Genomic DNA, 12,079 nt, shown 5'->3' on the forward strand with positions numbered 1-12,079 from the left:
TTTTTTTTGAGACAGGGTCTCACTCTGCAGTTCAGGCTAGTCTTGAGCTCACTTTTTTTTTTGTTTGTGTGTTTGTTTTCTCTCCAGTACCGGGAACCGAACTCACGACCTTGCACTTGCCAGGTGGGCGCTTTGCCGCTGAGCTAAATCCCCAGCCCCTTGAGCTCACTTTGTAGCCCAGGCTGATCCTGAACTTGCAAGGATCCTCCTGCCTCAGCCTCCTGAGTGCTGGGATTACAGGTGTGCACCACCATACCCGGCTAATATGGCCATTTTCACTATGTTGGTTCTTCCTATCCATGAGCAAGGGATATCTTTCCATATTCTGATGTTCTCTTCAATCTCCTTTTCCAAGGTATTGTAATTTTCAATATATAGATATTTTATTTCCTTTGTTAGATGGATTCCTAAGTATTTTATTTTTTTGGAGGCTATTGTGAAGGGTGTGGTTTACCAAATTTCTCTCTCAGTGAGTTTGTTATTTGTGTATAGGAATGCTATTGATTTTTGAGTGTTGACTGTATTCTGCTATGCTACTGAATTTGGTTATTAAACCTACAAGTCTTTTGGTGGAATTTTTGGAGTCTTCTATGTAGAGTATCCTGTCATCCACAAATAATGATAATTTAACTTTTTCCTTTCATATCCTTATTCCTTTTATTTCTCTCTCTTGTCTAATTGCTCTGGCGAGTATTTTCAGAACTACATTGAATAGGAGTGGTGATAGCGGACATCCTTGTCATGTTCTTGATTTTAGAGTGAAAACTTTTAGTATTTATCCATTTAGTATGATATTGGCTCTTGATTTGTCATGGATGGCTTTTATCAGGTTGTGGCAAAGGCCATCCATTCCAATTTTCTGTAGGGTTTTTATCATGAATAAGTGCTGGACTTTGTCAAAAGCTTTTTCTGCATCTATTGAGATGATTACGTGATATTTGCCCTTGGCTCTGTTGATATGGTATATTACATTTATTGATTTGCGTATGTTCAACTATTCCTGCATTCCTGTGATTAATTCCACTTGGTCATGATGTATAATCTTCTTGATGATTTGCTGCATTCTGTTTGCTAGTATCTTTTTTTTTGTTTGTTTTTTTTTTGTTTTTTTTTCAGGTACCAGGAATTGAACTCATGACCTTGTGCTTGCCAGGCAGGTGCTGTGCCGCTGAGCTAAATCCCCAGCCCCTGTTTGCTAGTATCTTACCGAGTACTTTTGCTTCTCTTCCTTAAGGAGATTGGCCTGTAGTTCTCTTTTTAGGTTGAGTCTTTCTCTGGTTTTGGTATCTCAGTAATACTTACCTCCAGGAATGAGTTAGGGAGTACTGCTTCCCTTTCAATTTCATTAAAGAGTTTGAGGAGTATTGGCATTAAATTTTCTCTAAATTTCTTGTAGAATTCAGCAGTGAATCCATCATGACCTGGGCTTGTCTTTGTTGGTAAGTTTTTAATAACATTTTCAATCTCATTAACTGATATTGGGTTATTAAGAATTTTTGTATCTTCTTGATTGGTAATTCATACATATCTAGGAATCTGTCTATTTCTTCTGCGTTTTCCATTCTATGAGAGTAAATATTTTTGAAGTAGGTATTGATGATCTTCTGAATTTCCAGGGGATCTGTAGTGATTTCATCCTTTTCATTCCTCAATGCATGGCTTTGAACCTTTTCTTTCCTTTTTTTTTTTGATAAGGTTGGCTAAGGGTTTATCAATTTTATTTATTCTTTCAAAGAACCAACTTTTTGATTCATTAATCCTTTGTAGTATTTTCCTAATCTCCACTGCATTAGTTGCTGCTCTCATCTTTATAATTTTGTCCCTTGTATGGGCTTTTGGCTTGTCTTGCTCTTCTTTTTCTAGAAGCTTGAGGTTCAACATTAGGTTATTTGAGTTCATTATTTTCCTAATAGGAGAATTCACTGCTATAAATTTCTCTCTTAGGATTGCTTTCATTGCACCCTATAAGTTCTCTTAGTGGAGTGATTTTACACTTTTCTGTGTGTGAGGTTAAGATGGGTACAGGACAGGATAAAGTGATGAGGTCAAATATAACTGAATCAAGGCTGGAGGTCAAAGGATGATCACCCAAGTTTTGGGAAACTAGAGGACACAGGAGGGAAAGAATGAAATAGGCGCTTCATTAAGCGCCTACGATGAGTCAGGTCCTACTCAGGCACTAGAGACACATTCATAAGAACAGACGAATCTCTGTCATAGAGCTTACATGGTAGAGGGCTGCCTACTAGTATTTTAGGTGGGCTTCACATAAATCTCCCCCTAGGACTGAAGCTCTGTGACCACCGGGAAAAATTTTTGCTCTTGCTCCAACTGTATTGTATGTAGATCAGCCTCTGAAAGAATAAATGGACAGATACATACAGGAAACTTATGGAGCAAAATTAATGTACTCAGCTTGGTTCTAGGAAAGCTGGATATTTGTTCTGAGCTAGTATGTAGTTAATATGCAGCCCTTAGCTGATGATGTCTTACAAGTAAGATTTCCCATATGGAATAATGCCATGTTCATTTTTCTCACCTACTTGTATTTATGAGCAGATAATGAAAGGAAATCCAAGCTTCCAACTATAGACAACAACTAAAGACAGCTAGAAACAACAACAAAGCAGGCAGAGAAGAACGATCCAGGAGCGTCAGCGCAATGAAGCGCTCCCACCTTGAAAGCGCTGGGTGAAGTAGGGGAAGAGCCTAGAATGCAGCTAGGAAACCCCCAGGGAGGCTACACAATGCGCACCTCTAAGCCTCAGGCCTTAGGCCTTGTCTTCTGAGGAGAACAAGTGGCCTAAGATCCGAATTGTGATCACACTCAGGGGCCCCGTGACTGGAAAGATGGGCATGTTGGGAGCCAAACATACAGTTTCTGGGGCTCAGTGGATTGACACATCTTCATGTGGGCCTGCCTTTCCTTGTCTGTGAAGTAGGAGTGCTGGGCCAGACCAGAAGCTCCCGAGTGCTGGCTCTCTAACGCTGCAAGGCTGCACTGCAATCACGTGGGTAGCTTCGGAAAATGCAGGTCCTTAGTACCCTATGAGCGAGACCCTGGCTTGTTTGAAGATCGCTGCTTTGGCCTGTGTGCAATGCCCTTTCCAGCTGATGCTTCTGTGTGCACCAGTGTTGACTTCAAAGGCTAAAAGAGAACAACTATATAGATTCCTCACGTCTCAAGGAGAACAGAGTGCTGTAACTTTCCCCCCTTTCTCTGACATCTGCCACTTATCATGTATATTTCTAGCAGAGCAAGATATTATTAAAATATCTTTCTCACTGGGGCCCAAAATAGGCTGATGCAAAATAAATGTAGACCATATTCCAACAGCCGCAGTCCTGAGCCTCTTCCCGCTACCCTGTTCGCCTCGAGAAGCTACTGTACATTCTAGCGTGCGCAGCAATTCCCTGAGGGCTTCATTACGAGGGTCTTTAAAAGGGACCCACTCCTCTCTTTGCCTCCTGTAGGTGTGCTTCTTGTCAATCCAGGTCATGAGAAAAGAAAGTAATTTTTCCCAGTCTTTAGCAGATCACAGGCAGTGTGTGGTTTGAAACTTGTTTTATCTTTTAAAAATGTGAGAATAGACAAGAGAGTGCGCCTCCGACAGCCGCGCGGAGCACTGTAAAACAATATTCCACACAAAAGCAAAAAGGCCAGCGCTCTGATTGCGAGGGTGCACAAAGGGATTAATTCCAAAGGTTTATGTACCAGTCTCTACAGACCACAGGGAGACGGATTCCCTGTTGGTAAGTAATGGATGTACAATATGGTCTTTTACTTTAAGAAACAAATGCTTTTTTATAAGTCAGGTAACAAAGAAGGATTAGATGACATAAATGAACTGTTTCCAATCTCCAATTACTGTTATCTGGACTTGAGAGCTGGATCTGGGGACACCTTTTTGTAAATGCAGAAAACTAATACTCTACAGCAGGGAGCCCAGGAATTGCTAGAGACTGATCATCTCTCCTTACTAGGTTATTATTCCCAAAAGTTACTGGCTATATTTTGTAATAAGTCATTTTTAAAGATTTTCTTTTTAAACCTTAAAGAAAGCCATCTCCACTCTTTTAGTTGAGAGAATATAATGAACACCCATTTGCCTTCCACCTAGGTCCCCCAGGTGCTAATATTTTTACTACCTTTGCATGCTTATCTTTCTCTAGATGTCCACTGGCTATTTGATTTGTTGTTGTTGTTGTTGTTTTCCAGTACTGGGGATTGAACTCACGACCTTGCACCTGCCGGGCAGGCGCTGTGCCGCTGAGCTAAATCCCCAGCCCCTCCACTGGCTATTTGAAGTTGCAGACATCATGATGAGCATCTGTAAATATGTCAGCATTTATTGTCTAAGAACAAGATATTCGTTTTTTTTTTTCCCCCGGTACTGGGGATTGAACTCATGACCCTGCGCTTGCCAGGCAGGCACTTATGCCACTGAGCTATATCCCCAGCCCTGAACAAGATATTCTTTTACACAGCCATAAATCCACAGCCACATCCAAGAAGCTTGTCATTTATTATAACATCTAAAATACAGTTCATATTCATATTTTCCAAGTTTAATCAATAGCGTCCTTTAGAATGGTATTTGTGTGTGTGTGTGTATGTGTGTGTGTGTGTGTGTGTGTGCTGGGAATTGAACTCGGGACCTCACGCTTGCCAGTCAGGTGCTTGTGCCACTGAGCTATATCCCCAGCCCTTTAGAATGGTTTTGATCCTAATCTAAGACAAATTAAAAACCATGTACTGAAGCTGGGCATGGTGGCGCATGCCTGTAATCCCAGCACTTGGGAGGGTGAGGCAGGAGGATCGTTGTGAGTTAGAGAGCAGCCTGGGCTACAAAGTGAGCTCAAGGCCAGCCTGAACTGCATAGCGAGACCCTGTCTCAAAAAGACAAAAAACAAACAAACAAACAAACCCTATGCACTCCTTCTGGATATCTTTTGAATCCCTTCTATTCTACAGCAGCCTCCATGCCACTGCCTTTCTTGTCTTTCACAACACTGACACTTTATAAAAGCACAATGGCTAGGATCCTAGATTTATCTGATAGTTTTCTCAAGATGAGATTCACATTAAACATTTTTGACAAAACAACTACACAGGCAGTGCTGTGTACTTCTCCACTGGAGCAAAAGACACCCAACACCAGTCTAATCCATTACCACTGAAGTTAAGTCTGCTCACAGCTTCCTTACGTATTTCATAAGTGATCTGTTGGATCTTTTTTTTTTTTTTCTTAAATGTGATTGAACCCAGGGACTTTGCACTGAGCTACATCTCCACCCCTTTTAGAATTTTTCTTTCTCTTCCTTTTTAAATTTTGAGATGCAGTCTAGCTAAGATGCTAAGTCTTAGGCTTAGTCTAGCTAAGGCTGGGCTTGAACTGCAAGCTACCTCCATGCTGGGATTATAGGCATATGCCTCCATGCCTGGCTCTGTTAGGTGCTTTGAGTCCATTAAATGTTCAGTTCCCTACTAACTGTTCAACTGATTATGTTATAACTGATCACACACTGATGATCCTTCTTTGAACAAAAGATTGCAGAGGTGGTTGCAAAAATAATCACGCTTAAGGGCCGAGGATTTAGCTCAGTGGTACAGTGCTTGCCTGGCATGCATGGGGTCCTGAGTTCCCGGTAAATCCCTCACCCCCCACCCCGCCTCACAAAAAAGGAAAGATTTAAAGGCCTTTTGGTTTGGCCCTGGCAGAAATGTCATTGTCTCCTTTACAGAAAACAGGTCTATCTGAAAATACATTTTAGTGCATTTTCACTGATACTTAGAGGGAGAGTTTAATTATAAAAAGGAGATTTTGAGGGGACCAAGAAAGAAGGAAGGATACCTTCATCATCTTCACAGAACAGTCTGGCTATAGTGTACAGGGTAACAAATAAAACAACATTTAACCATTTTATTTTATTTTAGTTCATTTATTTTTGGTGTGGGGAATCGAACTCAGGACCTTGCACTTGCCAGGCAGGCGTTGTAACTGCTGAGCCATATCCCCAGCCATTTAACCATTTTTTTTTTCGTCTGTTTGTTTGTTTTTGTTTTTCTGCCGGTACCAGGAATCAAACTCACGACCTTGCACTTTCGAGGCAGGTGCTGTGACGCTGAGCTAAATCCCCAGCCCCTATTTAACCATTTTAAAGGGAACAATCCAATGGCACTTAGTACACTCACAATGTTGTGTAACCACTGCTACTATCATGTTCCAAACTTTTTAAATCACCCCAAAAGGGAATCTGTACCCATTAAATAGCCCCTCCCCTCTTCCCCATGTCCCAGCCCCTGGAAACCACCAATCTGCTCTGTCTCCTATGGATTTGCCTGGATACACAGTACAAATGTAGTCACATAATACATCGTTTTTCATGTCTATTATCATGTAGCTTTTTTTTTTTTTTTGGTGTTTTTGAGACAGGGTCTCGCTATGCAGTTCAGGCTGGCCTTGAGCTTGCTCTATAGCCCAGGCTGGCCTTGAACTCACAACGATCCAACTGCCTCAGCCTCCCCAGTCATATAGCATGTTTTTAAGGTTCATGCATACTGTAGTACACAGCAAATCTTATTCTCTTATATGGCTGAATAATAGTCTTCATTTCATAGTCCAGGGTGGCCTTGAACTCATTACACAGCCAGGTTGGCCTCAAACTTGCGATGATCCTCTTGTCTCAGTCTTTTGAATGCTGAGATCATAGGTGTACAGCACCATGCCTAGCTGGCTTCTTCCTGCTCCTTCCCTCCCTCCATCTGTCCATCTTCCTTCCCTTCCCTTTCCTTTTTTCCCCTTCTCTTTTCCTTCCTCCCTTCTTCCTTCCTTCCTTCCTTCCTTCCTTCCTTCCTTCCTTCCTTCCTTCCTTCCTTCCTTCCTTCCCTCCTTCCTTCGGAGGCATAAAAAGATTTATTAAGCAGAATTTTAAAAGTACATACTCAAAGAAATAGAGTGCAAGCTCTCAAGAGAGGGAGGTATATTATATTCTAGAGCTGGGAACATGTATATTTCTCTTGAGACAGTGGAAGCCTATAGGAAGTCCCATGTTGGGTTTTGTGAACCAAAGTCCTTAAGATAGAGCCCTTACCTATCATTTCATAGCAGTTCCCCACCTGTTCCTTACACACTGCCCTACGTGTTTCACATTCCATCCAAGTTACAATGTTTTTCTTTGAATGCACACTCTTGCTCAACTATGTCACCTCAGCTACTTTTTCCTGTTGCTGAGACAAAATACCCAACACCCAAAGTTAAAGGAGGAAAAGGTTATTTAGCTCCGTTTGTGGAGGTTTCAGTCCACAGCCAAGGCTCCAAGGCAGGGCGGCATGGCAGAGGAGAAACAGCCTGTAGAGGGCAGGAGGTGGGAAGGTGGCAATGTTTAGAGGAAGTAGTGGACAAGCAGCAAGGGACACGGGCAGCCCTCTTTCTGTCCCTTATATTTTACCCAGGCTACCCGAAGGTGGGTAGCACTCACACCCAGGGCAGGGCACCCTTAGTCCTAGCCTCACATCATGAATCAATCCCAGCATCACATCACATCCTCGATCCCAGCATCTCACACTGTGATCCAGCCACCCCTGAAAAGCCCCACCTATGACTGCATGGGGCTGTGTGCGGACACTGAGACACAAACTATAGTATCACCTTCACGTGGCTTCCTTTGCCTAGGAAGCTCCCCATTTCCATCTCTGCCACTGATAGCATCTTCTTCAAGGACTGTCACATGTCACGAGCTTTAAAAACCCGTTCTTGACTTTCCCAACAGGACACAAAGTCTCTTTCCACTGAGCTCCCTAAATGTCATTAACTGCAGGACTCCTCATATGGGGTATAAAAATATGAGGAATTCTTAAATTAAAAAATTACAGTGGGGGGCCGGGGAATTAACCCAACCGCAAAACCCCCGCCCGGCAAACCCAAAGGTGGGAAGTCAAATCCCGGGAACCGAAAACAAACCCCCCAAAAAAAATTACAGTAAAAGATCCATTGCCATTAATTTCCCTCAAAGTACTCCGCCTTGTTGTGACTACGTTTCCCATCACTCTTGCCACTCCCTGAAGCGTTCCTGAAGTCCCTTTTCGTGAGTATCTTTAGTTGTGTTGTCCTGGGGCCTCAAGGTTCTCAATCAACTCAAAACATTTACCTTGGATCGTCATTTTGACACAGGGGAGCAGCCAGGGTGGACAGGTGGTGAATAAAGTGGATAAATACACACGTTAAGGTTTCGAGGGGCCTGCTTTTCCTTTTAGGAGCAATTACCGTTTTGTTTTTTTAAAATTTTTAATCACACCTCATAAAGACAGGAAAGAGGACTCCCAGAAAGTGATGAACATATGTGTTTGAAGCAAAAGGGAGTGTTTTGAGGGGGACTGATGTCAGTGCGTCTTTTACTGCCAAAAAAAATTTTTTTTTTGAGACAGGGTCCTTGAACTCACTATGTAGCTAAGGCTGGCCTCAAACTCAAGGTGATCCTCCTGGCTCAGCCTCCTGAGTGCTGGGATCACAGGTGTGTGCCACCATGTCTGGCTCCGACAAGAAGTGTTTTAAAGTTAACCGTCACTGTGCATTTTAATCACTCCTTGTATTTGTGTATTTCTCCTTTTTCTCTCACGGCGTCATAGATAGCCTTCAGGCAATTTATTGCTATTTCTTCTTTTTAATTTTGTGGCTCCAAGCTCAAACCCAGGGCCTTGCACATGGCAGGTAACGGCTCTCCCACTGAGCCAATTCCCAGCTATTACTAGATCTTCTGCGGCCATGTACTTTGCTTCTTTAAATGCAATGGAAACATCTGAAAATTTTTTTTGACAAATGTCATTTCATAGTCTATGGTCACATACTGTTCTTTCAAATGCCCACAATGTACACCTTTTATGGTAGAGGATGGTAATACTATTTTCATTGAAATGACTCAAAATGTCTTAAATACAGAACCTAGAAGACTACTGCACATGGTACTAATGAGGACTCTCAGCGCACTTCCTCTTTTGTTTAAGCATCTGCATGTGTTATTTTTATGCTCACTAGCCTTGTCTCGCAGTCTTTGTTTTACTTTTTGAATAAGAAGTAGGAGCAGGCTATCTAGGGACAAATGAGTTACAGCTTGGCAATGGTAATATGTAGTATACTTAAGGTATTTTATGGCTGGTTATGACAGTGTCAGAATGTCACATGCCTAAGTGACATTTCAGTACTTTTAGGAATAGCCAAGAAAAGATAATCATAATTCTTATTTCTTCAGGTGACTTATAATGGCAGCAGAAAACTAGAAGGATCATTAAAAATAAAGCTCGCTGACCTGCAACAGCCCCTGGACTCCCTGTGAGAGTCAGAGCTCTGTGGTTCTCTGAAGGATTCTACTTTCTTTTATTAGAAATCAAAATGAAAACGGAGTAATGACTTCACCTCCCCAGGGTGAGTCACCCATTCACTAACAGTGTTCTTACCTGATCATTATTTTTCAGCAGCTGCAAATTTAAATTTAAAATTAAAGCAGGGAGATTTGTTGAGACAATGCTCAACAAATACCTCTCAGCTATTTGAGTCTGGCCTTGTGTTCTTAACTGCCTCTTGGAAAGGGGGTGCGTGGGCCCATGGCCTGTGGCTGTGACAAAGAGGGCTAACTAATCCTGTGGTCTGGGGGAGGGGGTTGGAGAAGGGGCAGCAGGGGCCAGTATGAAAAATCCAAGGTGCTCTTCTTCCCGGCTTCACGATGATGTCGAACAGGTACTAAGAGAATGTGAGCGCCTCACTTCCCTGTCTAGTCAGTAATTCTCTCTCCAAGCAGGAAAGCTGAAGAGCAGATGGTACATTAACCTGTCTGGATAGAGCAGGAAGTAATCGTAGGTGGGGTAAGAAGAAATCACAGGCCGCTTCCATCATCAGGCGCGAGATTTGGTGTCAAAACTTGTCACAGTGTCTCATAGAGATCGGACTGGGGATATAGCTCAGAGGCACAAGTGTCTGCTTAGCAAGCGCAAGGTCGTGAGTTTGATTCCCAGTACCAAAAAAAAAAAAAAAAAACCCCAAATGAAACAAAACAAAAATTGAACACTAAAAAAAAATATAAAAAGAAAATATTTCTCTTATGCATCTCTTGCCTGAGAGACTTATTTCTTAGATTTATTTGAGATCTGAAACAGACCTTAGAACAGATCTGAAATAAACCTAGTTTAATGCCATTTTACAGAAAAAATAAAAAGGACATGAGAGAATGTGATTAAGGTTACACAGAGCCGGCAGAGCCCAAACTCGAATCCAGGTCTTCCAACCCTGGTTCTCCACGGCCACTTCAGTGACCTGACTCTTCTGGTTTGACAGAGCGGGGCTGTAGTCACACGGCCTCACCCTGGAGGCTGCTCTCTGCGTTTGTCTCTGGACAAGTATTAACGGGGTGACCGCTCCGAGTAAGCCGCTGTGCCACGTACTATGGGTAATTTGAAGGAGAATTTGCTACTATCCCCATGAAAATACAATCAAATTCAAAACTGGGGGAGAAGAGGGTCACGGAAATATTCACGGGGGAACTAACATGAAAAAATCAGAAAGAGAATGGTAAATCATTTCAGGATTAGCAAGTAACCTCCATAAACATCAGAAGGGAATGTCCCTCTCCAGTGTTACACAAATCATGACCTCTGTTTCTGACTCCAAACAAGACCATTACCTTTATTTAAATAAACATGTTTATATGAAATTTAGAAGGTTGAAATAAATTCAAGTAGAATCTGTAATCTGACAGTTAAAATTGCTGTCCCCTGCACAACAGAAATGAACTTCTTATTTGCTTTGGATGAATTCCCCTTTTTATCAATGATCCCTTTTGACTTGGACAGGTAGTATAAAAAGGAGGCCCTAAGATCGTACAGCAAAATCAAAGCATCCCAGCAGGGGATCAGGGCAAGAAATAAGCCCCCAGTCTTTCCTGAAGAGTGAGGATTTAGTTTTTTTTTCCTTTCTTAATTTTTTTTTTTTTTTTTTGTCTTTCTTAATTTTTTGAGACAGGGTCTTGCTGTGTAGTCTAGGTTAGTCTTAAACTGACCATGTAGCTCAGGCTAACCTTGAATTCATGGCAATACTCTTGCCTCAGCTTCCTGAGTGCTGGGATTATAGGCGTGTGCCACCATGCCTGGCTAAGGTGAGGATTTAGAAATGGCCACAGTGGGTCCTGGTTGGAGGGTGGGATGGTCTTTGCTCATAACACTGTCTCAGGGTTTACCGACCTCTACACTAGGACTCTAATATACCTGAGTCCTGCCCTTGCCAGGTACAGGCTTTTTTAAAGGATGTCCCTTTCAATCTAAAATCCACTTGGAGAGAATGATTTGGGACATTTCACCAGCTTTTTAGGAAATCCTGGACTGCTCTAGTTATCTACATTTACAACTCTGTAGGTCTGCAAAGAAACTTCAGAGTTAAAACGTATACCTTTCCTTTAACATTCATTTGTAAGTTACTTCTACATGTGCATGAATATGTGAAGATCCTAGGGAGAGCTACTAGCTTTCACTTAACATATTCAGCTGGATCTTCTCAACCAAAATGTAAATCTGCAATGTATTCTAATGCAACCCAATTACAGTTACTAACACCATCTGTGTATATATTTTCAGTCCAGCTGTCCAAAAACACACAAATACACCCCAGTAATATATGTAATATTCAATAGCGGAATGATATTTCATTGTATGACACTTTACTTAGCCTTTTTAATATTTTTAAATGAGTTAATTTTCATTTTCTTCCTTTCATAATATTGTAGTACATACTTCAATATGTAAGTGTTTGACCACATAGCTGTTATTTTTCCTAGGATTGATTCATAGAAGTGGAATTATAAGGGCTGGGAATATAGCTTAGCAACACAAGTGCCTGCCTGGCAAGGCACAATGTCCTGAGTTTGATTCCCAGTACCAAAAAAAAAAGAAAAAAAAAAAAAAAAGAGAAGAAAAAGTGGAATTATATTACCTTTAAACTTTTTAAATTAAATTAATAAATTTGTACAATAGTAGGGATTGAGCCTAGGGCCTTTGCATTGGGCTACGTCCTCACTCCCTTTTTTTTCTTTTTCT

General features: G+C 41.7%; 1 protein-coding gene across 1 annotated transcript in view; it reads right to left on the minus strand.

Moving 5' to 3' along the window:
- Nucleotides 1-12,079, minus strand: part of Pdss2 (prenyl (decaprenyl) diphosphate synthase, subunit 2) — a 287,734-nt gene that overhangs the window by 36,297 nt on the left and 239,358 nt on the right. The gene's annotated exons all lie outside the window — the stretch shown is intronic.

Source organism: Chinchilla lanigera, unplaced genomic scaffold (genome assembly GCF_000276665.1).
Source record: "Chinchilla lanigera isolate Chin_1 unplaced genomic scaffold, ChiLan1.0 scaffold00010, whole genome shotgun sequence".
NCBI classification, from domain to species: domain Eukaryota; kingdom Metazoa; phylum Chordata; class Mammalia; order Rodentia; family Chinchillidae; genus Chinchilla; species Chinchilla lanigera.